The sequence below is a fragment of the Dama dama genome, chromosome 11, assembly GCF_033118175.1.
Source record: "Dama dama isolate Ldn47 chromosome 11, ASM3311817v1, whole genome shotgun sequence".
NCBI lineage: Eukaryota > Metazoa > Chordata > Mammalia > Artiodactyla > Cervidae > Dama > Dama dama.
Genome location: NC_083691.1, coordinates 9,190,219 through 9,215,897, shown reverse-complemented (window position 1 = coordinate 9,215,897; position 25,679 = coordinate 9,190,219). Strand labels below are relative to the sequence as shown.

Genomic DNA, 25,679 nt, shown 5'->3' with positions numbered 1-25,679 from the left:
CAGTATTTTTGGACTTCCCTGGTGGCTCAGCTGGTAAAGAATCTGCCTGCAATGCTGGAGACCTGGGTTCAATCCCTGGGTTGGGAAGATCCCCTGGAGAAGGGAAAGGCTACGCACTCCAGTATTCTAGCCTGGAGAATTCCATGGACTGTGTAGTCCAGGGGGTCCCAAAGAGTCGGACACGACTGAGCGACTTTCACTACCACTACTACTACTACTACAACAGCCTTGAGCTCAGTCATGTGACCTGCTTTAGCCAATAGAATATTTTTTAAAGTCTTGGAAAATGTGCTTATACATTTCCATTGCTCTTTTGTGTACCTACCGTTGCCATGAGAATTCATCCCCATTGCCTGGCTGGTGAGTAAGAGACACATGGAACACAGTCAGGGCTCCCAGCCAAAACCACCCTAGATCAGCTGACCCTAGACATGTAGGCAAGCCGAGCAAAGCTGAGCAAAGCTTTCTAACCAACCCCAAGCAGACACTAGACATGTGAGCCAGAAATAAATAAAGCTGTATCCCTCTGAGGTTTTGAGGCTGTTTGTTACGCAATAGTTAACTAACACACAGTTTTATAATGCATTCGGTTCAGTAATCCTTTTATACTATCATTTCATTATTTTGGTTTTACATTTTTTGATCCTACAAACTATAAGTTGTTCTTTGTTTGTCCCTAATGTTTGTTTATATTTACCTATGTTTGCCATTTTATCTGCTCACTAATCCTTACTGTTCCTCAGTTTTTCCTCTTGGGATCATTTTATTTCTTCCTGAAATATATCTTCTAAGAGATGCTTCACTTAAGTTCTGTTGGAAGTAACTCTTAGTTTTTGTTGATCTGAAAAGTATTATGTTTTCATTTTTTGAAAGATTATTTGCTAAGTAAACAATTTAGGTATAAGATTATTTTCTCTCATCTTGTTAAGGCTATTATTCCATTAATGATATTATTTCATGCTATTATTATTATCATTGCTCCCATTATTGCTGTTGAGTAGCCAGGAGTTGGTATCACCATCATTCTATGGTAGATAATCTGACTTTCTTCTCTCTCTACTTTTAATCTCATGCTTTGGTGTTCTGCAGTTTCACCAGATCTAGGTTTTCTTTTCCCCAATCCTACTTGGGATTCCTGGTGTTTCCTGAGGCTGCTTCTCTTTCTTCAATTCTGGAAAATTCTCAGCCATCAACATTTGACAACTACTTTGTTCATATTCACTTTATTATCTTCTAACATAAAAGCGAGTCGGACATGACTGATGCAGCTTAGCAGCAGCAGCAGCAGCAGCAGACCTCACTCTTTTTCATTTCCTTATCTCTCTGGGATGGCTTTGGATTATTTTCTTCAAATCTATTTTTTAGCTCAGGAATTTCTCTTCAGTTGTACCTCATTAGTTTTTTAACCCTTCCAATGAGCTAGACACTTAAAGTGTATCTGACACTGCTGATTGTCTTCTCTGCCCACGGGTTTTGTTTCTTGATTGTGAGTTCATATTTTCGATATCTCTCCTAGCAATTTCATCTATTTTGTTGCTGTTATACTTGGAGATATGTAGTCTATTAATAGGATTCCCAGGTGGTGCAGTGGTAAAGAATCTGCCTGCCAATGCAGGAGATGCAAGAGACTTGGGTTTGATCCCTTGGTCAGGAAGATCACCTGGAGTAGGAAATGGCAACCCACTCCAGTATTCCTGCCTGGAAAATTCCATGGACTGAGGAGCCTGGCAGGCTACAGTCCATGGGGTTGCAGAGTCAGACACACCTGAGCAACTGAGCAGCCTATAATATTGCCAAAGAAAGCCCAAGACCAAAGCAGTCCTACAGAGCTGAGAGCTTGGGTCTGGAGCCAGACTGCAGGGCTTAACTGAAGTTGTGCCACTTACTAGTAGCAAAGCTCATACAACAAACATCCAGGGATACACAGTCCAAACCTGGGACTGTAGCTTAACCTCATCTGAGAACTAGGCTCTCTCAATCTTTCTGCTTCGTTGGCCTTAGCATTTGTCATATCACAGGCACATGCCAGTGACTGAATTTTCAACCTTTATGTCTGCTTAGAGACAGGAAGAAAGTAAAAGCTGCAAAACACTTGAGCATATTCAACTAGAAGTCTTGGTGGACTTTGAAAACAGAACAGAATAAACAAAAACTTTTACAGAAGCCCCAATAGATGGCTTCTATAAGTATTATGGGCCAGAAATTGGTCACATGCCTATTCCTAGTCCAACTACTGGCTAATAAGAATGAGTTTATCACGAATAGTCTGGACCACTTATTAGTCATTCAATTGGGGTGAGGCTTTTCCTAGGGGAACCCGGCACAATGCTTGAGAGGGCATTGGTCCCTTCACTGAACTCTTACTGAGCATCCGCTACAAACTAAAGGCGCTATGGAGCCAGTAAAGGATTTGACATAATCTCTATTAGACAAGCTGAGATAGGCCAAAGTGTTTAGCACTCCTCTCCGCAAAAGTCAGCGGAGGTCCTAGAGTACCTACAGGAGACTGACCTGCTCCGGGCTGTACTGCGCAACCGCAGGTTCTCTCGGAGCACGCTCCTGACGCCCCGCCCCTAACGCGAGTCCCGCATGCGCACATCGCTTTCTTTCAGCCGCACCCCCGGAAGCACTGGCAGTTTTAGGGGGCGGGACCGGGAAGCGTTTCCGGGGGCGTGAGGCGCAGGCTGAGGCGGTCGCGGCAGCGACGGCTTGAGCGGGCTCGGCGCCGGCGGCGGCAGAAAGTATCCCACCGGCGGGCTATGTGAGCGTCGAGCCCTTGGCAGGTATGGCAGAGTCAGGACAACGCGTAGCAAGGGGGCAGGAATGGAAACCGGAGAGGTATAAGGGGTTCTCTGCAGGTTCCGGCGCGCTCACCGCTGACACCGCCAGGCCCATTACGCCGACCGGGATGCTGAAGTCGCGCGCGGAACCGTTGGAGTCCCGGCGCCCCGGGTCCGACTCTTGCGGTCTCTGGCCAGCCCGGAGTTCGTGCAGCGACACCGAGGCCCCCGAGGCAGCGTCTCGTACAAGGTCAACCTCCGGTGACGGACCTCGGCGGGCCAGAGCGCTTAGAGATCCCGCCACCCCCCTTCCCCTGATCAGACCGCCCCTCCGGCCTTTCGGGGGCGCGGAGTGGGCGCGGCTTTGCGACCTCTCGATTGAGTCGAAGAGAAAGACTGCGCTTAGGACTTCGCTGATACTGGTCTCTGTTTACCTCTGCGTTTCTCCTCTTTTGCTGTCTGTGTCACCTGTCATCACCTGCCCTTTATGCCTATTACCTCGGCCTCTGTCAGCTTTGTGTTTCTCTCGAACCCATCTCCGAGTATCTGGATCCTGTCTTCATTTCTGTTTCCACCTTCTGTGTCTCTTGACCCCGTGTTTCCCTTTTAGTCCTTACTCTTATTCAGGGCCTGCCTGTCGGTCCAGCTCTTTACTCATTCTATGCTTCTCTGCCAGTCGTGTGTCTTTCTCTCTTGTTTCTGCCTCTCCTCACTGGGTTTCTCTGGGTGGGGCAGGCCTGCCCAGACCTCTGAGCCATGGAAGGTGACTCATGACCCTGTGAAGCTTCCTACACTGGTGACATGATCAGCGACTGGACTGCAGTCTGACTTCAGCTCTGACAGGTGTCGCCCAAACGGTCAGGGTGTAGGAGCTCCTGGAGGACAAGAGAGAAGGCCATCTGCAGGCCAAAGTAGCTGTTGAATCCTTGCTTTTTCTTAGACATGGTTTTTCAGAACTGCCGACTCTACTTCCCTTTACTCCATTCATGTGGCTTCCAGGGTTCTAAGGAGCCTGCTCTCTGAGTTACCACGGCTTAACCAGTCCTGTTTACCAGCTGAGGAAGGGTCTGTCAGAAATCCTCTGCCCTTTGGGGCTCGTGGGGCAGTAGCAGGATTTCCGGGAGAGCTGTATGCTTAATTCGAAGATCGTGTCACTATGTACTGTTAAATTTTGAGAAGCCTAGTCACTTGGGGTTCATTCTTTGCTCTACAAAAGTATTCGCTGGAGAAGTAAGCTGGACCCAAAAGAATAAATATTGAATAAGTCCACTTATGTGAGGTATTTAGAATAGGCAAATTCATGGAGACAGAAAGTGGAATATAGTTTTGCCAGGGGCTGAGGGTGTTGGCACGATCTTGGCTGTCTGTGCACCAGTGCCCAACAGAAATACAGAGAGTCACGGAAGAGAAGGAAAGAGTGGCTTTACTGCTTTGCCAGGCAAATGGGGAACACAGCTGGACCTCAGTAGCTGTGCCCCACTCCCAGGTGAATAGGGAGAGGTTAGATAGTCAGACTGGGATGTGTGATAAGATTAAGGCAGTAACAGTCTGGCGTTCTGCAGAGTTTCAAAAGGGTGGGATTGCTGACAAGATTAGGATGTGTGCAGGGTCTTAGGTGGGCTTCCCAGGTGGCACAGTGGTAAAGAATCCACCTGCCAATGCAGGAGACCCAAGAGACTTGGGTTCAGTCCCTGGGTTGGGAAGATTCCCCTGGGGTATAAATAGCAACCCTCTTGAGTATTCTTGCCTGGAAAATCCCATGGACAGAGGAGCCTGGTAGGCTGTATTCTGCGGGGTCACTGAGCACGCACTTGCAAGCAGGGTCTTAGGTCCATTCTCCTAATCTTGATGAGCCTTTCTGGTCCCTTTAATCTTACCTCAAGTGATTTCTTGGCTGCTTCTCCCTTGATTAGCAACTGTTCTGCCCTTTGGAACTAAGAGAATGTTGTGGAGGCTGGAGTCTTGCCTATGAGAAATGGGGGACAAAAAGACCTCAGTGTCCTGGAGCCCCACAGGGCCCTGCTCAACATCAAGGGGGAGGAGAGGATGGAAAATTATTATTTAATGGATACAGGGTTTTAGTTTGGGATGATGAAAAAGTTCTCCAAACAGATAATGGTGATGACTGCACAACTGCATAAATGTACTTAATGCCACTAATTGTAAACTTTAAATGGTTACAATGGTAAATTTTATGTTAAGTATATTTTACCACAGGACCAAAAAAGAAAGTTGTTGAATGTAGATTCCTGGAACTAACAAGCTCTTTGAAAATGTGATTTTAAAAATTCCATCCAGTAGCTTTTAAGAACATTTAGTTGAAGTGACATTTCTTGATGCCTGGTCTCAACAGCCAAGGTCCTTAGAAAAGGCGTTTGGTTAAAAGAATTTAGTTAAAATTTTCTACTTTTAGCACCCTGACTCTCCCTCTGTATTCATTGGATTCAGTGCGGAAACCTGCTACACAAGCAGGAAACTAGAGGATGGTTTTACTTTTCACATGAAGAAAAATAGTCCTTTTATTATAATAATGAAAAATTATGTGTTATTGTGTGTTTTCTGGTGGAAGAGGCCTTTGTTTTATGTGTTCTTATCTAAGCTGTCAGTTTGTAAGCTAGTTTATCAAGCTTTCTTATAAGATGTAGCAGCTGAATTACTGCCATATTGAATCCCTTGATATCATTGATTATTATATGTACCACCAAAGGAAGAGAAAGCTCTGGCAATTAAGCTACTGCTGTGTGCATGCTAAGTCACTACAGTCATGTCTCACTGACCCCATGGACTGTAACCTGCCTGGCTTCTCAGTCCATGGGATTTCCCAGGCAAGAATACTGGAGTGGGTAGCCTTCTCCTCCTCCAGGGGATCTTCCCCACCCAGGGATTGAACCTCCGAATCCTGAGTCTCCTGCGTTGGCAGGCATATTCTTTACCAACTACACCACCTGGGAAGCCCAATTAAGCTATTAAATATGCTTTTTTACATGTTTAAACTTATTTAGATATTTTAAAGTTACATTCTAGTACATTTGTAAAAAGAAGAAAAGTGAAACAAACTGATTAAAATGTTCATTAACCTTCTTACTATTCCTACTCTTTTGAATACTTTTCAGTTCAGAGTTGCACCTGTGCTTTTCCACAGTTTGTCCTATGTGCTGTCAGAAACATCGGTGAGGCTCTCAGGAAAGCTCTAGTACTGTTTAAGGCAGAGACAATTATTATAACTTCCACCTGGCCATCACATCCTGATTTCAGAAATTCGAAAATGTACCTCTTATAATCAATTGACTATAGCTCTATATTATTTTCAGGAACTTTTCCGTTTTACCTTATTTATGTTTGCAATAAAAATACAAAGAGATTTTTGTCTTATTTGTAACATATTGAAGGGAAAAAAAAACCTTTTGTTATGTTGTAGAACATATAAGACAGCAAGTACTATTTCTTCCTTCTGCTGTCTTGATTCAGCTTCTAATCCTGAATTCTAATGAATATGAGAATGCAGTTAAAACACATTTCCTTGGCATGATTGTAACGTTTATGGCAGGATGAGGTGGTGGATGGCATCACCAACTCAGTGGACATGAATTTGAGCAAACTCCAGGAGATGGTGAAGGACAGGGAAGCCTGGTGTGCTGCAGTCCATGGGGTCGAAAAGAGACACAACTGAGCTGAGCCACTGAACAACAACAATAGCAGGATGACTGATAAGTGGAGAGTTAGTGGTTAGAACAGTAACTTCTCTTTTGAATCGCAAAGAGTTTTCCACAATGGATCATTTGCCCTGAAGTTTTAAATAAAACATTCAGCTGTGGCGGGAATCAAACTTCATAAAGTACGTAGCTTATTTTTTAAAAATCCTAGGATAGGTTTTACCAAATTCTCTGACTGTGTGTGCTCAGTCGCTCAGTTGTGTCTGACTTTGTGACCCTTTGGACTGGAGCCTGCCAGGTTCCTGTGTGGGGGATTTTTCAGGCAAGAATACAGGAATGGGTTGCCGTTTCCTTCTCCGGGGGATCTTCCTGACCCGAGGACTGAACCTGGGTCTCCTACATTGCAGGCAGATTCTTTACCTACTGAGCCATTGGGTTGCGGTAGCTGGGTGGGGGAATGGGGAGTGTGTTTCAGTTAGAAAATATAGGTGTATTGATTGATAATGGTCTAGAGGCCAAAAAATACTTTTGCACAGGGTAGTTTAATTCTGTAAAATTACATAGGTATTGACTAGTGAGAGTTCCAGAAAACCATCTACTTCTGCTTTATTGACTATGCCAAAGCCTTTGACTATGTGGATCACAGCAAACTGGAAAATTCTTCAAGAGATGGGAATACCAGACCACCTGACCTGCCTCCTGAGAAATCTGTATGCAGGTCAAGAAGCAACAGTTAGAACTGGACGTGGAACAAGAGACTGGTTCCAAATAGGAAAAGGAATACATCAAGGCTGTATGTTGTCACCCTGTGTATATAACTTATATGCAGAGTACATCATGAGAAATGCTGGACTGGGTGAAGCACAAGCTGGAATCAAGATTGCCGGGAGAAATATCAATAACCTCAGATAGGCAGATGACACCACCCTTAATGGCAGAAAGCAAAGAATAACTAAAGAGCCTCTTGATGAAAATGAAAGAGGAGAGTGAAAAAGTTGACTTAAAACTCAGCTTCCAGAAAACTAAGATCATGGCATCTGGTCCTTTTACTTCATGGCAAATAGATGGGGAACAGTAGAAACAGTGATAGACTTTATTTTGGGGGTCTCTAAAATCACTGCAGATGGTGACTGCAGCCATGAAATTAAAAGACACTTGCTCCTTGGAAGAAAAGTTATGACCAACCTAGACAGCTTATTAAAAAGCAGAGATATTACTTTGCCAACAAAGGTCCATCTAGTCAAAGCTATGGTTTTTGCAGTAGTCATGTATGGATGTGAGAGTTGGACTATAAAGAAAGCTGAGTGCCAAAACATTGATGCTTTTGAACTGTGGTGTTGGAGAAGACTCTTGAGAGTCCCTTGGACTGCAAGGAGATCAAACCAGTCCATCCTAAAGGAAATTAGTCCTGGATATTCATTGGAAGGTCTGATGCTGAAGCTGAAACTCCAGTAGTTTGGCCACTTGATGCGCAGAGCTGACTCATTGGAAAAGACCCTGATGCTGGGAGGGATTGAAGGTGGGAAGAGAAGGGGGTGACAGAGGATGAGATAGTTGGATGGCATCACCGGCTCAATGGACATGAGTCTGAGTATACTACAGGAGTTGTTGATGGACAGGGAGGCTTGGCATGCTGCAGTCCATGGGGTTGCAAAGAGTCAGACACAACTGAGCGACTGAACTGAACTGAACCATGGTGATACAAGATGTTAACATTTAAAGAAAGCTGAGTGACAGTCATGCAGGACCTCAACACTTTTTGCAACTTTTCCGTAAATCTAAACATTCCAAAATTAAAACTTTATTTAAAAAATACAAAGGTAGCCGCTCAGAAGGTAGAGAGAAAAGCTGAAAATATCAGTCATGATTACTTTTCTTTGCCAGTTACCCACAGATACAGTATTTATTAGCAAGACACTGGTACACAGTGAATGACACCAGCATCTCTCACATTTTCAATGTGATTTTTCTTTTCAGAAAACACTATGATTTTAGTTTGAAACAAAACTAAGAAATGGGTTCCTCTTCTTCATTCATTCATACTGTCTTTTGATGGTCATGGCATAAAGAATTTTATCCCAGGAATACAACTTTGCATTAGGTAAGCTATAAACTTGCTAAAAATACAATTTTTAAAATTATTTACTAAAATGGTTTCTTTTTCAGTAAAAAATAATGTAAATGTATTTACTCTAGACCAGAAGGTTCTTTTACTTCGGAGGAGTAGATACTGCACATTTTAACGCCAATCATTGCCATACTTTGTATTGTTAGAGCATTTAACTTCCAAGAAACTTTTCTGTGACTTTTTTTTTTTAACTTAGAAAAATGTTAGATTTGGAATTACATTTCTGTTTGAATCCTAACATACCACTTCTGAGATATGTGACCTTGGACAGATCTTTTAACCTTTCTGAGCTTCAGTTTAACTCATGAATGTGATGGTATAACGGCTATTGCCAGCCCCAAGTTTACATAGTCTGCTTAGTGAACTGTAAAGCATTTGCCTGAAGTATTTGAGTAGGCATGGGGTGTTGGTATTTTTGTACATTTGTGCCAGACTAGAGATTTACTAAAGTAACGTTTACTGTGTTTAAATGTGCTCTCTACATTGAGCATGCAAATTACCACACACTCTGATTAAGAAATCTCTGGAGGGCTTCAAGAAAAGTCACTAGTGGGTCACCTTCCCTATTATACTGTTGTCATGTGTGTTTTTAGGATATGTGATTGGTGTTTAAACAGTATATAAAGCTTGACATACAATTCCTCAGCTAAATAATAAATGTAGGCTACAATTAAACTCATCAGAGTTGGAAAAGATTTTGGAGGTCATCTAGTTCAATGATTCTTTAATATTTACCATTTGTCCTCTTCTCTTAATGAAAAAAAAGCCAGATTAGAGCTTCCCTAGTGGTCCAGTGGTTAAGACTCAGAGCCTCCACTGCAGAGGCCTCAGGTTTGATTCCTGGTCGTACCTCTCGCATACCACGGGGTATGGTCAAAAAAAAAGTTTTATTTTTAAAAAACCAGATTGTCTTAGGGCACAATGGCGGTAGTTAGCTGGGATTGGTGTGTTTGTTTTAGAACTGTTGGATTAAAAAAAAAAAGAATTATACAAGGTGACATAAAATTGCTAGTACTTCATTAAGTCTGAAGATGGTGAATAATTTGCTCTGATTGCATTGCACATTGTAGATGTTTCAGTTATTTGTGAAAATATTCATATTTACCTTCCGTACTGCCTCATCTCTCAGACTATTGGGTCTGAGCCAGTGTTTTGAATTTAAGTTCCAGCTTCATCACTTACTGGTTATATGACCTTAGGTACATAGTTTAGCCTCTTTTGTCTATTTTTTATTCTTTACAATAGGAGTAAGAAATATCTTACCAGGTGGTTTTTTTATGAAGATTAATTTATGAGAATACATAAAGTGCTCTGCATAGAATCTGTTACAATACATTCATTAAATAAATGGTCCATGCGATTACCTCTCCTACTAATTATGACATTGTCCTAGTTACCCAATGTGATTGGTAACTAGTTTACCTTGCATGCATGCTAAGTCACTTCAGTTGTGTCCAACTCCTTTCAACTGTATGAACTGTAGCCCACCAGGCCCCTCTGTCCATTGGATTCTCCAGGCAAGAATGCTGGAGTGGGTTGCCATGCCCTCCTCCAGGGAATCTTCCCAACAAAGGGATTGAACCCATATCTCTATGTCTCCTGCTTTGACAGGTGGGTTCTTTACAACTAGCACCACCTGGGAAGCCCAACTAGTTTATCTTGCATTACTCTGTTTTTAAAAACTGCTTTATCATGACATAATTCATATGCAATTAAGAGTTTTTTTAGTATATTCAATGAGTCAAATACCCATCAAAGATTGAGGGCAGTAGGAGAAGAGGGCGACAAAGGATGAGGTGGTTGGATGGCATCACCAACTCAATGGACATGAGTTTGAGCGAACTCAGGGAGATAGTGAAGGACAGGGAAGCCTGGCGTGCTGTAGTCCATGGGGTCTCAAAGAGTCGGATACAACTTAGTGACTGAACACCACCACCACAATTTAATTTTAGAATTTTTGTCTCCCCTTTTAAACAAACCAGTTAGCAGTCACTCCTCATTTCCTTGCCCTGTAGTTTTCTTGCAACTGCTGACTTACTTTTTGCCTCTGAAATTCCCTATTCTGGACATTTCATGTCAATGGGATCATACAAGATTTAGCCTTTTGTGTCTGACTTCTTTCACTTGGCATATTGTTTCAAGGTTTAGACTTCTGGTATATATCAATACTTCATTTTTATCACCTAAAGGATGTTATAATACATGTAGTCTGTAATAAAATGGAATGATATTCCATTGTATAGATATGCCATGTTCTATTCAGTCATCAGTTGAGGACATTTGGGTTATTTCCAGTTTTGGGCCATCATGAATAATGCTGTTATAGACATTCATGTATGTTTTCTGTGGACATCATGTTTTCATTTTGGGTAGATACCAAAGAGTGGAATTGTTGAGTTACATGATAACCCTGTTTAGCTTTTTGCGGAGCTCCAGAACTGTTTTCTAAAGTGGAGGCACCATTTTACATTCCCACTAGCAGTGTTGTTGTTGTTCAGGTGCCCAGTCGTGTCTGACTCTCTGCGACCCCATGGACTGCAGCACGTCAGGCCACCCTGCCCTCACCATCTCTCAGAGTTTGCTCAGGTTCATGTTCATTGCATTGGTAATGCCATCCCGCCATCTCATCCCCTGACACACCCTCTTTTACTTCTGCCCTCAATCTTTCCCAGCATTAGGGACTTTTCCAGTGAGTCATCTGTTTGCATCAGATGACCAAAATACTGGAGCTTCAGCTTCAGCATCAGTCCTTCCAGTGAAAATTCAGGGTTGATCTCACTTAAGATTGACCCGTTTGATCTCCTTGCTTTCCAAGGGACTTTCAGGAGTTTTCTCCAGCACCACAGTTTGAAGGCATCAATTCTTTGGTGTTTTGCCTTTACGGTCCAGCTCTTACAACCATACTTGACCACTGGGAAGACCATAGCCTTGACTGTACAGACCTTTGTCAGCAGAGTAATGTCTCTGCTTTTCAGTACAGTGTCTAGGTTTGTCATCGCTTTCCTGCTGAGAAGCAATCATCTTCTGATTTCATGGCTGCAGTCACCATCTGCAGTGATCTTGGAGCCCAAGAAGAGGAAATCTGTCACTACTTTCACCTTTTCCCCTTCTATTTGCCATGCAGTAATTGGGTTGGATGCCATGGTCTTAGCTTTTTTTATGTTTAGTCTTAACTCGGCTCTTTCACTCTCCTCTTCCACCCTCATCAAGAGGCTCTTGAGTTCCTCTTTGCTTTCTGCCATTAGTGCGGTGTCATCCACATATCTGAGGTTGTTGATATTGATGTTTCTCCCGCCTGTCTTGATTCTGTCTTGATTCTGTCTTGACTCTGGCTCATCCAGCCAGGCATCTCTCTTGATGGACTCAGCATACAGGTTAAACAAACAGGGTGACAGCAGGCAGCTGTGCCCGCAGTGTGTAAGGGTCCTGACCCTTCCACAGCCTCTCCAACTCCTGCTAGCGTCTGTCTTATCATAGGCATCCAAGTGGGTGAGAAGTGATAGCTCATTATAGTTTCAATTTGCATTTCCATAATGAATGATGATACTGGACATCTTTTGTATGTCTTACTTGGAGAAATGGCTGTTCAAATCCTTGACCCATTTTTCGGTGTGTAGTCTTTTTATTATTGAATTTTAAGAATTCTTTATGTATTCTGGAGTAGGAAGTGGCAACCCAGTCCAGTATTCTTGCCTGGAAATTTTTGTGGAGAGAAAAGCCTGGTGGGCTACAGTCTATGGGGTTGTGAAGAGTCAGATACCATACCACTTACCACCGCTGTATGTATTCTGGATACAAGTTACTTATAAGTTACATGATTTGGGTATATTTTCTCCCATGTTGTAAGTTATGTTTTCACTTTCTTGATAGTATTATGTGTACTTTGGCCTACTCTTGTATCTTCCTGCCTACTGATTCAGTAGGTCCCATTGATTCTGTTTTCCATATTCATTGTTACTTTCATTGCCTCAAACCTAGACCATATTTACTGAAATCTTAGAGTTGGGCTTTACTTTAGGCTTGCTCCTGCTTTGAAAGTGAAAGTGAAATTGCTCAGTCGTGTCTGACTCTTTGTGACCCCGTGGACTGTAGAGTACTAGGCTTCTTAGTCCATGGGATTCTCTAGGCAAGAGTACTGGAGAGGGTTGCAATTTCCTTCTCCAGGGAATCTTTCTGACCCAGGGATCAAACCCCACTCTCCTGCATTGTAGGCAGACGCTTTAACCTCTGAGCCACCAGGAAAGCCCACTCCTGCTTTAAGTCCATCCATAAATTATCCTTTCCTGACATTTTTCACAGCATGTCACACACAAGTTTTCAGTGCTGACCTCAGTGCCCCCATTTAAAGCTCAGACTCAGCCTTCAGCAGGGTAGTACCAGTCATTCTTTTCAGATTCATCTCTCACTACCCCTGTCACTTGTAGAAGGAAGCACAGGCAGTGATGCCCATGCCACCAGAGGTGGTCGTGAATGGAAGAAAGCTTTTGAGAGGGTCTTCTGGTGGTAATTTTACCATAAAATAGGACCTTGCCCTCAGGGTGATGGTACCAGTGACTCAGCTGCTTCAGGGTGCTGCACTCATAGTACACTCAGCCTGCAGGAAATTAAAGCAAAATGCTGTGTACTTTATAATTTTTCTTTTTTGTGTTAATATGTGAGTTATGTTTTTTCTTTGTCCATTTCTGATACTGTGGTTTTATAAAAAATAATTAGCAAGTTTTCTTTTATCTCTGTTCCTTTTCCCCTTTCTTCCTTCTCTGAAACAGTTGATATAACATAGGAATTAGTTTTAAAGAATTTTCCCATAAAATACACTGGGCCTGGTGAGCTGTGGGCGGTCATTTGCGTTTGCTTTGTCGTTTCTCCACAGTTACTTAGCTCTTCAGGTGTGTCTGTTCTTCTGTGAAGTTGTTTTTTTTTAAGCAATGTGACATTGAAATATATTAGTGGAAAAATGTCTTCTATTTTAAAAAGTTTCTGTCGTGATTATATTTTGTTTCTTATTCCTAATTTTCTGAATTTGACATTGCTAATTTTACATTATTTGTTGTTGTTGTTCAGTCGCTCTTGTTGCTCAGTCGCTAATCTTTTCTTCTCCCTTGTTAATCCCATTGTTATTCCCAGCCAGTGTTTGTCTTTTAATTTATAGTCCAATTTTGGAGTTCCTGTGTGTTAGTTTTCCTGTGTACCTACCATGCTTAATTTTTGTGAACATATGAAATGTAGAATTTTCTACCAGTTATAGATGTCTGTCATTTCTGGGTCTGTTTCTGTTGATCAATTTTTTTTCTCTCTCTCCTTATTATGAATTATATTTTCCTTCTTTGCATGCAAGGGGATTTTTTTTTTTTTTTAATTGGATGCCATACATGAACTTTACCTTAGTGGGTTCTGGATTTTTTGTGTTGTATAAATATCCTTAAGCTTTGTTCTGGAACACATTTAAGTTACTAGGAAATATTTTTATCCTTTTGAGACTTGTTTTTAAACTTTATTTAATGGAACCAGAATTACATTTTGTCTGAAGCTAATTTGTTCCCACTGTTGAGGCAAGACTCTCCTAAATACTCAAGGATTTTACACTCAGGGAAGTTTTCTTCTATTAGATACTTTGATTATTCCTTCTGCTCCATTCATTTTGTTCTTCTTTCAAGGACGCTAACTAGCCATATGTTGGATCTATATTCTCTGTCCTCCTGTTATCTTCTACCTTGCTGTTATCCTATTTTTATCCTCCTGCATAAACATTCCTCAGAGTGCTTCCACATTATTGATTCCATTTTCTACTCCTTACCGCCTGTTTAAATTTCTGCTCTCTTTTAGTTTCCTTATATCTTGTTCTTTTTGCATCATTCTACTGCTTTATCTTCCTTAAATTTCCATTCACAGAAATTGTGTTTTCATGCTTGTGGAAAACATCAGTTTAAAAAGACTATCTAAACTGTACTCTTTGTTTACACTTTTCTATTTTCTTCTTTTTGGTTATTGTAGAATCTATTTACAGAATAAAACAGTGTTGGGAAACGTTTTGTTCAGGTCTGAAAGTTTCCCCCTTTTTGGGTAGATCATTTGGGGTTCTTTATGCCTGAATGCTGTTATAATCAACTGTTAGGTCTTTTGCTGGAGGATGGGCTGATATTGACATCAGTGTTATAACTTGAGTTAAAAAAAAAAAAAAAAAAAAAACACAACTGGGCCTGGAGGCTAGGTTGAGACATTGTTAGGTAAACTTGAGCATGCACTTTGTTCTGTGTTGGTAAAATTGTTTTACCAGGGGCCAATTTGTGTTTCTCTGGTCTAGCTGACAAAGGATGGGCTATGTCTTTGCTTCCTTCCTGGGACTGCTCATGAGCCCCCACCCTCTCATATCAAATCTTTAAAAATTTTCTGCTGAGGCAGTGTGCAACCTTTGGTACCCCGTGCAGCCATCTCTGAATGTTGCCAATGTGCAGGACCTTTCCTGTGGTCTGCCCTCTTTAACTAAGGGCCTTCCTGATGACTGCTGCCAGAATTGCCTGGTGTAGCAGGGGGAGTTGCCAGGGCATGGTCTCCCTTTAGCCTGGCCCCATCTCCACTAGATCCTTAATGAAAATTTGTTGCATAAAGATAACTCTGATCCCTGCTTTTCAGGCTAATCTTTTTATTTCTTAGATTTTTTTGGTTTGGATGTTGTAGATGAAAAGAATTACATGCTGCTTTCAAGTCTTCCTCTTAGCCTGGTGACCACCAAAATTTATAGTGACACGATATATAACTTTAGAATACATCACGTTCCCTCCTCTGAATTCCTCATGATTTGTAATTCTCTTATGGTGCTTATATCAGGCTTTCCTTTGAATAACAGGGTTATATGCATGGGTTTTTTGTTTGTTTTTTTTTTCATCCCCCTCAGTTCAGTTCAGTTGCTCGGTTATGTCCGACTCTACGACCCCATGAACTACAGCACACCAGGCCTCCCTGTCCATCACCAACTCCCGTAGTTCACCCAAACCCATGCCCCTTGAGTCGGTGATGCCATCCAACTATCTCATCTTCTGTTGTCCCCTTCTCTTCCTGCCTTCAATCTCTCCCAGCATCAGGATCTTTTCAAATGAGTTAGCTCTTTGCATCAGGTTGCCAAAGGATTGGAGTTTCAGCTTCAGCATCACTCCTTCCAATGAATATTCAGGACTGATTTCCTTTAGGATGAACTGGTTGGATCTCCTTGCAGTCCAAGGGACTCTCAAGAGTCTTCTCCAACACCACGGTTCAAAAGCATCAATTCTTCGGTGCTCAACTTTCTTTGTAGTCCAACTCTCACATCCATACATGACCACTGGAAAAACCATAGTCTTGGCTAGACGGACCTTTGTTGACTAGTCTCTGCTTTTCAACATGCTGTCTAGGTTGGTCATAACTTTCCTTCCAAGGAGTAAGCGTCTTTTAACTTCATGGCTGCACTCACCATCTGCAGTGATTTTCGAGCCCAGAAAAATAAACTTTGGAATAATCGCCCTACTGGATCATAAACTCTGGACAGTGACGTTCTTCATCGTCTTAGAAATCCCCCTAGTACTTTGCACATAGTGTTTTATGTTGTGGGGCTTTTTAAAATGTTCTTTTGTGGTGAGTTATTTACTTCTGTGAAACTCTTAGCAATTGAAATAGCAACTACTATTATGTAGGCATCAGTTGCCTATGAGTTTATAAATATTGTTTTCTGTTTTGTTGTGCTGTCGTGTCCAACTCTTTGCGACCCCATGGACTGTAGCCTGCCAGGCTCCTCTGTCCATGAAATTTTCTAGGCAAGAATCCTGGAGCAGGTTGCTGTTTTGTACTCCAAGGGATCTTCTGTACCTGGTGATCAAACGCCATATCTTTGGCGTCTCTTTTCTTTAGTAGGTGGGTTCTTTACCAAAGCGCTACCTGGAAAGCCTAATATTGCTTATATAACAGGGAAACCTGTAGGAGAGATTTAGACTTTACATGTTACAAGATAAGAGAATATGTCAAAGTGCCAAAATCATTCAAATTTAAGGGTAGAGGTCAAATGTTTATTAAATTAGAAAGATTATTACCATCTTGACAGAATTAAAATAAAGTTACATGATCTTTTTCCAATTGTTTTTGTGAAAAATACATGTCATTCAATTTCTACTTTAACCATTTTCAGGTTACTTATATTCCAGTATTGTGCATGACATGACTTATATTCCAGTATATTACAGTCAGCACCACTTTCTAGTTCCAAAATATTTTCGTCACCCCAAATAGAAACTCTATCCATTAAGCAATAACTCCCCATTCCTTATTCACCCGAACCCGTGACAACCTCTAATCTACTTTCTCTGTATTTGTCTCTTCTAGATATTTCACAAAAGTAGAATTATACAACATTTGTACTTCGTTTCTGACTTACCTTAATGTTTAGCTTGTTTTAGTGTAGTGTTTTCAGTATTCACCCATATCGTAGTGCATATCAACTTCATTCCTTTCTGTTTATGTCCTCTGTGTGTCTTCTCAATATAATTGACTTGTAATATTGTTGAAGTCCTCTCTTTCCTTACAGAGCTTTTGTCCTGTTTTTCTAGAGGTGTTGAAGTCTCCACCTGTTAGTGTGCATCTGGAAGATTGCCTATCCCCACTTCTTTTACTTGTTTTTCTGGAATTTTATCTTGTCCCTTCATCTGGGACGTAACTTCCTGCTTTTTCATGCTGATTAACTTTCTGTAAAATGGTTTTGTTTTAGTTGTGGGATTGTGGTTCTTGCTTCTTCTGTCTGCCCTCTGATGGAGGAGAGTAAGAGGTTTGTGTAAGCTTCCTGATTGGAGGTTACTGGTGGTGGGAAAAACTAGGTCTTGCTTGGTGGGCAGGGCCTTGCTCAGTAAAGCTTTAATCCAGTTATCTGCTCATGGGTGGGGTTGCGCTCCCTCCCTGGTAGTTTTTGGGCCTAAGGCAACCCAGCCCACTGGTCTCTGGGCTCTATGGTCAGGGTGATGGCAACCTCCAAAAGAGTTAAAGAGAAGACAGTCCCAGACAGCTGCTGCCAGTTCCCCCATCCCTGTGGTCAGCCCCTGCTGACCCACACCTCCACTGGAGACCCTCCAACACGAGCAGGTAGTTTTAGATCAGTTTCCTGTGGAGTCATTGCTGCTTTCCTCTGAAGCTTGGTGTACACCAGATTTTGTTTGTGCCCTCCAAGACTGAAGTGGAGTCTCTGTTTCCCCCAGTCTTGTGGAAGTCTTGTAATCAAATCCTACTGGCCTTCAAGGTCAGATTCCCTGGGGATTCCCAGTCCCTTATTGAGTCCCCAGGCTGGGCAGCCTGACATGGGATTTAGAACCTTCACAACAGTGGGAACACTTCTTTGGTATTATTGTTCTCCAGTTCGTGGATCACCTACCCAGCAGGTATGGGATTAGATTTTATTGTGATTGTGCCCCTCCTACGGTTTCACAGCAGCTTCTTCTTTCTCTTTGGACGAGGGGTATCTTTTTTGGTAGGTTCCAGCGTCCTCTTGTCAATGGTTGTTCAACAGCTAGTTGTGATTTTGGTGCTCTCGCAGGAGGACATGAGTGCACGTCCTTCTACTCCACCATCTTGAACCCCCCCTTATTGCCTTTTAGTTGAGATTTTTGTTTTATATATTGTTTTGATTTCCTTCTTTCCTTTTTATGTATATTTTTAGTTATTAGTAGTTATCTTGAGGTTTACAATTAACATCTTAAAACTTATAACAAGCTATTATCAGTAGTATATTAAAAAGCAAAAAAAAAAAAAAACAAAAAAAAATAAAAAATAAAAAGCAGAGGTAATACTCTGCCGACAAAGGACCGTCTAGTTAAAGCTGTGGTTTTTCCAGTAGTCATATATGGATGTGAGCGTTGGACCATAAAGAAAGCTGAGTGCCAAAGAATTGATACTTTTGAACTCTGATATTGGAGAAGACTCTTGAGAGTCCCTTGGACTGCAAACCAGTCAATCCTAAAGGAAATCAGTCCTGAATATTCATTGGAAGGACTGATGCTGAAGCGCCAGTACTTGGGCCACCTGATGCAAAGAACTGACTCATTAGAAAAGACCTTCATGCTGGAAAAGATTGAAGACAGGAGAAGGGGACAACAGAGAATAAGTTGGTTGGATGGCATCACCAACTCGATGGACATGAGTTTGAGCAAACTCTGGGAGTTGGTGATGGACAGGGAGGCCTGGCGTGCTGCAGTCCATGGGGTCGCAAAGAGTCGGATATGACTGAGCAGCTTAACTGACTGATGGGTAATATGTGAAAACTCTACTCCTGTACATCTTCATCCCTCCCTCTTCATATTGTTACTGCCACTGATTACATCTTCACCAGCAGTCACCAACCTTTTTGGCACCAGGGACCTTTTTCATGGAAGACAGTTTTTCCATGGAGCAGGGCTGGAGAGGGTGGTTTCAGGATGATTCAAGTGCATTACATTTATTGTACACTTTATTTCTAATCCAGTGCCACCTCTGATCTAACAGGAGGTACTGATCTGCAGTCTGGAGGTTGGGGACCCCTGTCTTAATACATTGTGTGCCCCATAACATAGACTTATAGTTATTGTTTTATTCATTTGCCTTTTAAATCATTCAGGAAAACAGAGGAGTTGTAAAGCAAAAGTATAATAATATCGGCTCTTGTATTTACCTATGCCATTACTTTTACTGGTAGCCTATTCGTTCATATGCTTTGAATTACTATCAAGTGTTCTTTTATCTCAGCCTGAAGGATACCTTTATCATTTATAGAGGAAACCTACTAGTAGGAAAACCATTAGCTTTTGTTTATCTGGGAATGTCTTAATTTCTCCTTTTTTTTTTTTTTTAAAATATTTACTCATTTGGCTGTGTCGGGTCTTAGGTGCGGTGTGCGAACTCTTAGTTGCAGTATGTGAACTCTTAGTTGTAGCCTGTGAAATCTAGTTTCCTGACCAAGGATCAAACCCAGGCTGCCTGTGTTGAGAGTGCAGTCTTAGCCGTTGGATCTCCTTCATTCTTGAAAGGATAGTTTTGCAGATATCAAATTCCTGGTTGATGGATCTTTCTTGTAGCACTTTAAATATGTCATGCGATGCCTTCTGAGCACCATGGTTTTTGATTAGCAATTAGCTGTTAGTCTTACTGAAAGTGAAAGTGTTAGTCACTCAGTCTTGTGTCTGACTCTGTGACCCCATAGGGTGTAGCCTGCCAGGCTCCTCTGCCCATTCAGTTCTCCAAGGCAAGAATACTGGAGTTGGTTGCCATTCCCTTCTCCAGGGGATCTTCCTGACCCAGGGTTGGAACCCAGGTCTCCTGCATTGCAGGCAGACTCTTTACTGTCTGAGCTACCAGGGAAGTCCAAGTCTTACTGAGGATCCCTTTTAGGTGATGAGTGGCTTCTTTCTTGCTGCTTTCACATTCTCTGTTGTCTCTTACTTTCCACTGAGAAATGGAATATTTCCCGCCATATCAGTAAACAAGGATGTCATAGTCAGTAGCAGTTTCAGCCACCAGGATGGTGAACTGGTGAGCCGTGAGGGAACTCAGGATGTGAAAATGCAGGATACTGGCCCCAGATAGATGGCGTACATATCAAAGGAATGATTTCAGTGAGCCTAGACTCGCTTGCATCTTCCCATATATAGAAAAATGCGAAATTCCTTAGCCTGACATATTTGGTTTTCTTTAATTATCAATACTTTTTTGACTTTCCCAAATACCTGTCCTTTGTTGGAAACCTCCTATATATCCTAGCTCCCTCTCTTGCCTCCTCAGAGCAGTTTCTCAGAGCTATCTGAAATACTGTCTCCCAGGCTGCAGTCCTCATTTTGCCCCAAATAAAACTTAACTTGCAGCTCTCACGTTGTGCACAGTTTTTTTTCCAGCCCCACTATTTGACTTACAATGTATCTTATGTGGATCTCTTTATCTACTTGGAGTTTGTTAAACTTCTTGGATGTGTACCGTTTATGTCTTATCAAATTCAGGAAAGTATATCATTTCTATTCTTTTTTCTCCTTCTGAGACTGATTTGCATGTTGGTATATTTGGTTTTCCATAGTACTGCAGATTGTGTTTCTTTTTCTTTGTTCCTAATACTCCTCAGACTGGATATTTCAATTGCTTTACATTTGAGTTTGATGAAGTTTTTTCCTTTTGCCTGCTTAAATCTGCCATTGAACTCCTCTTATGAATTTTCAATTTTAACTTGTATCTGTTTCCTTGGTCTGCCATAATAAAATACCACAGGCCAGGTGGCTTAAGCAACAAGAAGTTATTTTTTTCACAGTGTCAGAGGCTTGAAGTCTGAGATCAAAATGCTGGCAGGTTTTGCTTCTCCTGAGGCCCTTCTCTTTGGCTTGCAAGTGCCCCCTTTTCATTCTGTGTTCACATTGCACACATGCCTGATGTCTCTGTCCAAATTTCATTTCTTTTAAGAACGCTAGTTGTCTTGGATTCGGTCCCACCCAAACAGCCTCCTTTTAACTTTACCTTATTAAAGGCCCTAAATCCAAATATAGTCACATTCTGGAGTATTGAGGGCTAGGGCTTTAACATAGGGAAATTGGAAGGATGCAATTCAGCTGTTAAAATTTCCAGCTCCAGAATTTCTATTTACAATTTCGACCTCTTTATTGACATTGTTCTCCTGATTTTCTTGAACTCTTTGTCCATAGTTTTCTATAACAGTTTGAGCAAGTCCATGGCAGTTGACTGTAACAGCTCTAACTAGCACTTAACAGTGTCGTATTCCTCAAGGATAGTTCCTATTTTTTTTTCCCCTGTGAATGTACCTTATTTTCCTTTTTCTTTGTGTATTTTGTGTATTTCTGTGTAATTTTTGGTTCAGAACTGGATATTTTTAGTATTCTAATGGGATAGCTCTTGAAATCAGATTCTTCCCTTCCTAGGGGATTTTTCTGTTTGTTTCGTGTTGATGGCTGCTATTGTCTATATGGCGATTTTTTCCAGACTGTTTTGCAAAGTCTGTATTCCTTGTTGCATGTAGTCCCTGAAGTTTCTGTTGCTTTATTTAGCTCTGTGGTAGGCTGTGTCTTGACAGAGATTTCCTTAAGTGCTTGGGCCCAGGAAATAGCGGGAGAGGTGTGTGTATTTTAAAATCTTATGATGGATGCTACTAGGGAAACCAAGCAGCCCAAGACACAGCTGCATGGATCCACCAGACTGGCCAAGATACAAAAACCCCAATTTTTGAAGAACACTGTTCTTCCACCCTGGCATCAGCTAGGCACTCTTGGAAACTGGGCCACTGTCTTGCAGATTGTGGCAGGAGGAAATGGCAACTCACTCCAGTATTCTTGCCTGGAAAATTCCATGGGCAGAGGGGCCTGGTGGACTATATACATGGGACCGCAAAGTTGGACACAGCTGAAGTGACTAAGCGTGGACACTCACTCTCTTAACAAGGTTTAACAGCCTCGTCTTTGATCAGGCATTGCTGTGGTTGCTGTTAAGTGTCTGATCAGATTCCAGAGTTCTGAAATGGTTGATTTTGATCAACTTAACAGTTTACTAATTGTTTTGGTGGAGGGACTGACACCTAGAGCTTCCTACTCCATTTTCTCTAACATCACTTACAGCATCTTTTTTGTAGAACTGTTTTTAAGTCTTATCTCAGTCACATAAAATTTCACAGCAAATATTTTAAATCTTGAGGAAAAGATGAGTTATTCAGTAAGTAGTGTGGGAAAAACAGGCTTGCCATTTTGGAGGGAAAAGGAAAGATTGGATCCCAACCTTCTCCTTATGCCAATATTAATGCTTTATGTATTAAAGATTTAAATGCCTTTAAAAGAAAAATGGTGCCAGGAGTAAAGTCTAAATAATTCTTTTTACTTTTTTAAAATAACTTTGCTGTCAGGAATGCCTTTGTGTGTCTAACATAAAACCCTGAGCTATAAAAGCAAAGATTGGATAATTTGCACAAATTTCAAAAGTTAATGTCCTGAATTTACAAAAATTACAAATCAATGAGATGAATTGCTTAATTTATTTGAACACAGAATATTACTGATAATATAGAGGAAGAACAGATGACCAGTAAATGTAAGTAGAATATCAGTCTCGTTCATAATTAATTGAATGTTGATCAGTGAATCATGGATTATTCACTTGAGAAATTTGCAAACTTTTTTTGTCTTGCTTGATAAAGTTGAGGAATAGACACTGTCATTTATTGTTGGTAAGAATGTGACTTGGTGCAACCTTTCTGGAAATTAGTTTTATTGATCCAGTAATTCTACTGGTAGAGATTACCCTATAGATATTTACAAAGATAAACCAAGATAGTCATAATTTCAAAAACTGAAACAATTGAAATTTCATAAGAAGAGAGCTGATTAAATTATCATTAAGTTCATATAGGAGAAAACTATTTAGCCATTAAATAGAATGAAAGTGTTAGTCACTCAGCTATGTCCCACTCTTTGTGACCCCACAGACTGTAGCCAGCCAGGCTCCTCTGTCCATGGAATTCTCCAGGCAAGAATACTGGAGTGGGTAGTCATTCCCTTCTCCCAGGGATCTTCCCAGCTCAGGGATTGAACTGGGTCTCCTGCATTACAGGCAGATGATTTCCCATCTGAGCCATCAGGGAAACCCAGACATAATGAATTCCCTTTTATGCTATTATGGTGTCCTAATCTGTTCAACCTACTGTAACAAAGTGCCATAGACTGGGTGACTTATAAACAACAGAAATTTATTTCTCAGAGTTCTGGAGGCTGAGAAGACTAGGGTCAAGGTGCCAGCAGGTTTGGCTTCTGGTGAGGGCCTACTCACTAATTCGTAGACAGCCGTCTTTTCACTGTCTCTTCATATAGCCAAAGGGGACAAGGGAATTCTCTGTTGTCTCTTCATAAGGGCACTAATCCCATTCAGGAGGTCTCTGCCTTCGTGGCCTACTCATCCCCCAAAGCAAACACAATCACACTGTGGGAGGGGTTCAGCATGCATTTGGGGGACATAATCAGTTTATAGGATGTCAGATATTCTGCCAGATACATTGACAGAGCTAGGACAGAGTAGAATGTAGGTAATGAGCCCATTTGGGTTGGAGTTTTTAAAGAATATAGATCATTTATTCTGATATATGCACAGAGAAGTTTCTAGAAATATATACAGAAGTTTGTAAATCATGGTTTCTTTTGTTGGGGAGGGGAACCTAGGAATAAATGGTGGAGAGATTTTTTTTTTTTTAACAGCTTTTTGTGTTTTATGCCCTCCCGATTTTTTTCCAAATAGCTAAAACCAAAATTCTGTGGTGATGAGAGCTTACATACCTGTAGTCTGTATGCATTTATGTAGTTAACTTTTCCTTTTGAAATTATAAATAGCTAAGTTTATTTCCTGGTCTTCTTCTTGTTGTTTTTAGTCATTATGAAATGTTTTGTTTGTGCTCAGTTGCTCAGTTGTGGCTCTTTATGACCCCACAGATGGTAGCACCCCACAGATGGTAGGGTCCTCTGTCCGTGGGACTTCCCAGGCAAAAATAGTGGAGTAGATTGCCATTTCCCTCTCCAGGGGGTCTTCCCGACCCAGGGATCAAACACATGTCTCCTGCATTGGCAGGCGGATTTTTTACCTCTGTGCCACCTGGGAAGCTACTATGAAATGTTCTGAGAGCTCTAAATAATAAATTAATACTAAATTCTAAAAACACTGCCTTACCTCTTAAAATTATTAATGAGTAATCTGGTATTTTCACATCTCCTTAGAAGACGCAGTGATGTGATAGGAAAAATAGCATAGGCTTTAGAGTTATAGAAACTTAGATTTCAAATCCCAACATAATAAAAACTAGCTTTTATTTTAGCCTTAGGAAATTTACTTGAAATAGTGAACTTAAGATAACAGCCCTCTACATTCGTAGATTAGGTGAGAAGGTGTATAGTCCCTCAGTTCAGTTCAGTCGCTCAGTCATATCGGACTCTTTGCAACCCCATGGACTGCAGCTTGCCAGGCCTCCCTGTCCATCACCAGCTCCCGTACATGCTCAAACTCATGTCCATCGAGTTGGTGATGCCATCCAACCATCTCATCTTCTGTTGTCCCCTTTTCCTCTCATCTTCAATCTTTCACAATATCAGGATCTTTTCCAATGAGTCAGTTCTTCGCATCAGGTGGCCAAAGTATTGGAGTTCCAGCTGTATAGTCCCTGGTGTATAGTAATTACTCAAAAAACTTTGGTAGTTTCTTCTCTTGGCATTTCTCCATGTCTCTGAAAGGTAACTTTCAACCTTTGTTGGGTTGTCTGCTTCTTATTTCTGGTACTTAGAAAATCTGCTATTTAGCAATGTTTAGATATGGTATCAGACCCAAGTGACAAATAGCACCAATAAATCTGTTGAGGGACTCCCCTGGTGGTCCAGTGGCTAAGACTCCAGGCTCCCAGTGAGGAGGGCCTGAATTTGATCCCTGGGATTGCAGCCATGAAATTAAGAGACACTTAGTCCTTGGAAGGAAAGCTATGACCAACCTAGACAGCATATTAAAAAGCAGAGACATTAATTTGCCAACAAAGGTCCATCTAGTCAAGGCTATGGTTTTTCCAGTGGTCATGTATGGATGTGAGAGTTGGACTGTGAAGAAAGCTGAGCCCCAAAGAATTGATGCTTTTGTACTGTGGTGTTGGAGAAGAATCTAGAGAGTCCCTTGTACTGCAAGGAGATCCAACCAGTCCATCCTAAAGGAGATCAGTCCTGGGTGTTCACTGGAAGGACTGATGCTGAAGCTGAAACTCCAATACTTTGGCCACCTCATGTGAAGAGTTGACTCATTGGAAAAGACCCTGATGCTGGGAGGGATTGGGGGCAGGAGGAGGAGGGGACGACAGAGGATGAGATGGCTGGATGGCATCACTGACTCGATGGACATGACTTTGGGTGAATTCCGGGAGTTGGTGATGGACAGGGAGGCCTGGCGTGCTGCGATTCATGGGTTCGCAAAGAGTCCGACACAACTGAGCGACTGAACTGAACTGAGGGAACTAGATCCCACATGTTAACAGCTGAGAGTTTGCAGGCTGCATCTGGAGAGCCGACCTGCCACAACTGAGACCTGGTGCAGCTAAATAAATACAAATTAAACAGATAAATCTGTTGGGTTTTCTGG

At 41.6% G+C, this 25,679-nt stretch overlaps 1 protein-coding gene across 2 annotated transcripts in view; it reads left to right on the top strand.

Annotated features, from left to right (window-relative positions):
• Positions 1 to 2,648: 2,648 nt before the first annotated feature.
• ZBTB43 (zinc finger and BTB domain containing 43) overlaps positions 2,649 to 25,679 on the top strand; it is a 29,604-nt gene continuing 6,573 nt past the window's right edge. Inside the window, exons 1-2 of one of the 2 annotated variants that reach the window (XM_061154638.1) lie at positions 2,670 to 2,783; positions 8,411 to 8,534. The gene's annotated coding sequence lies outside the window, so the exon portion shown is untranslated. Of the gene's footprint in view, positions 2,784 to 8,410; positions 8,535 to 25,679 lie in introns of both variants that reach the window. The other variant, XM_061154636.1, reaches the window with a different exon arrangement.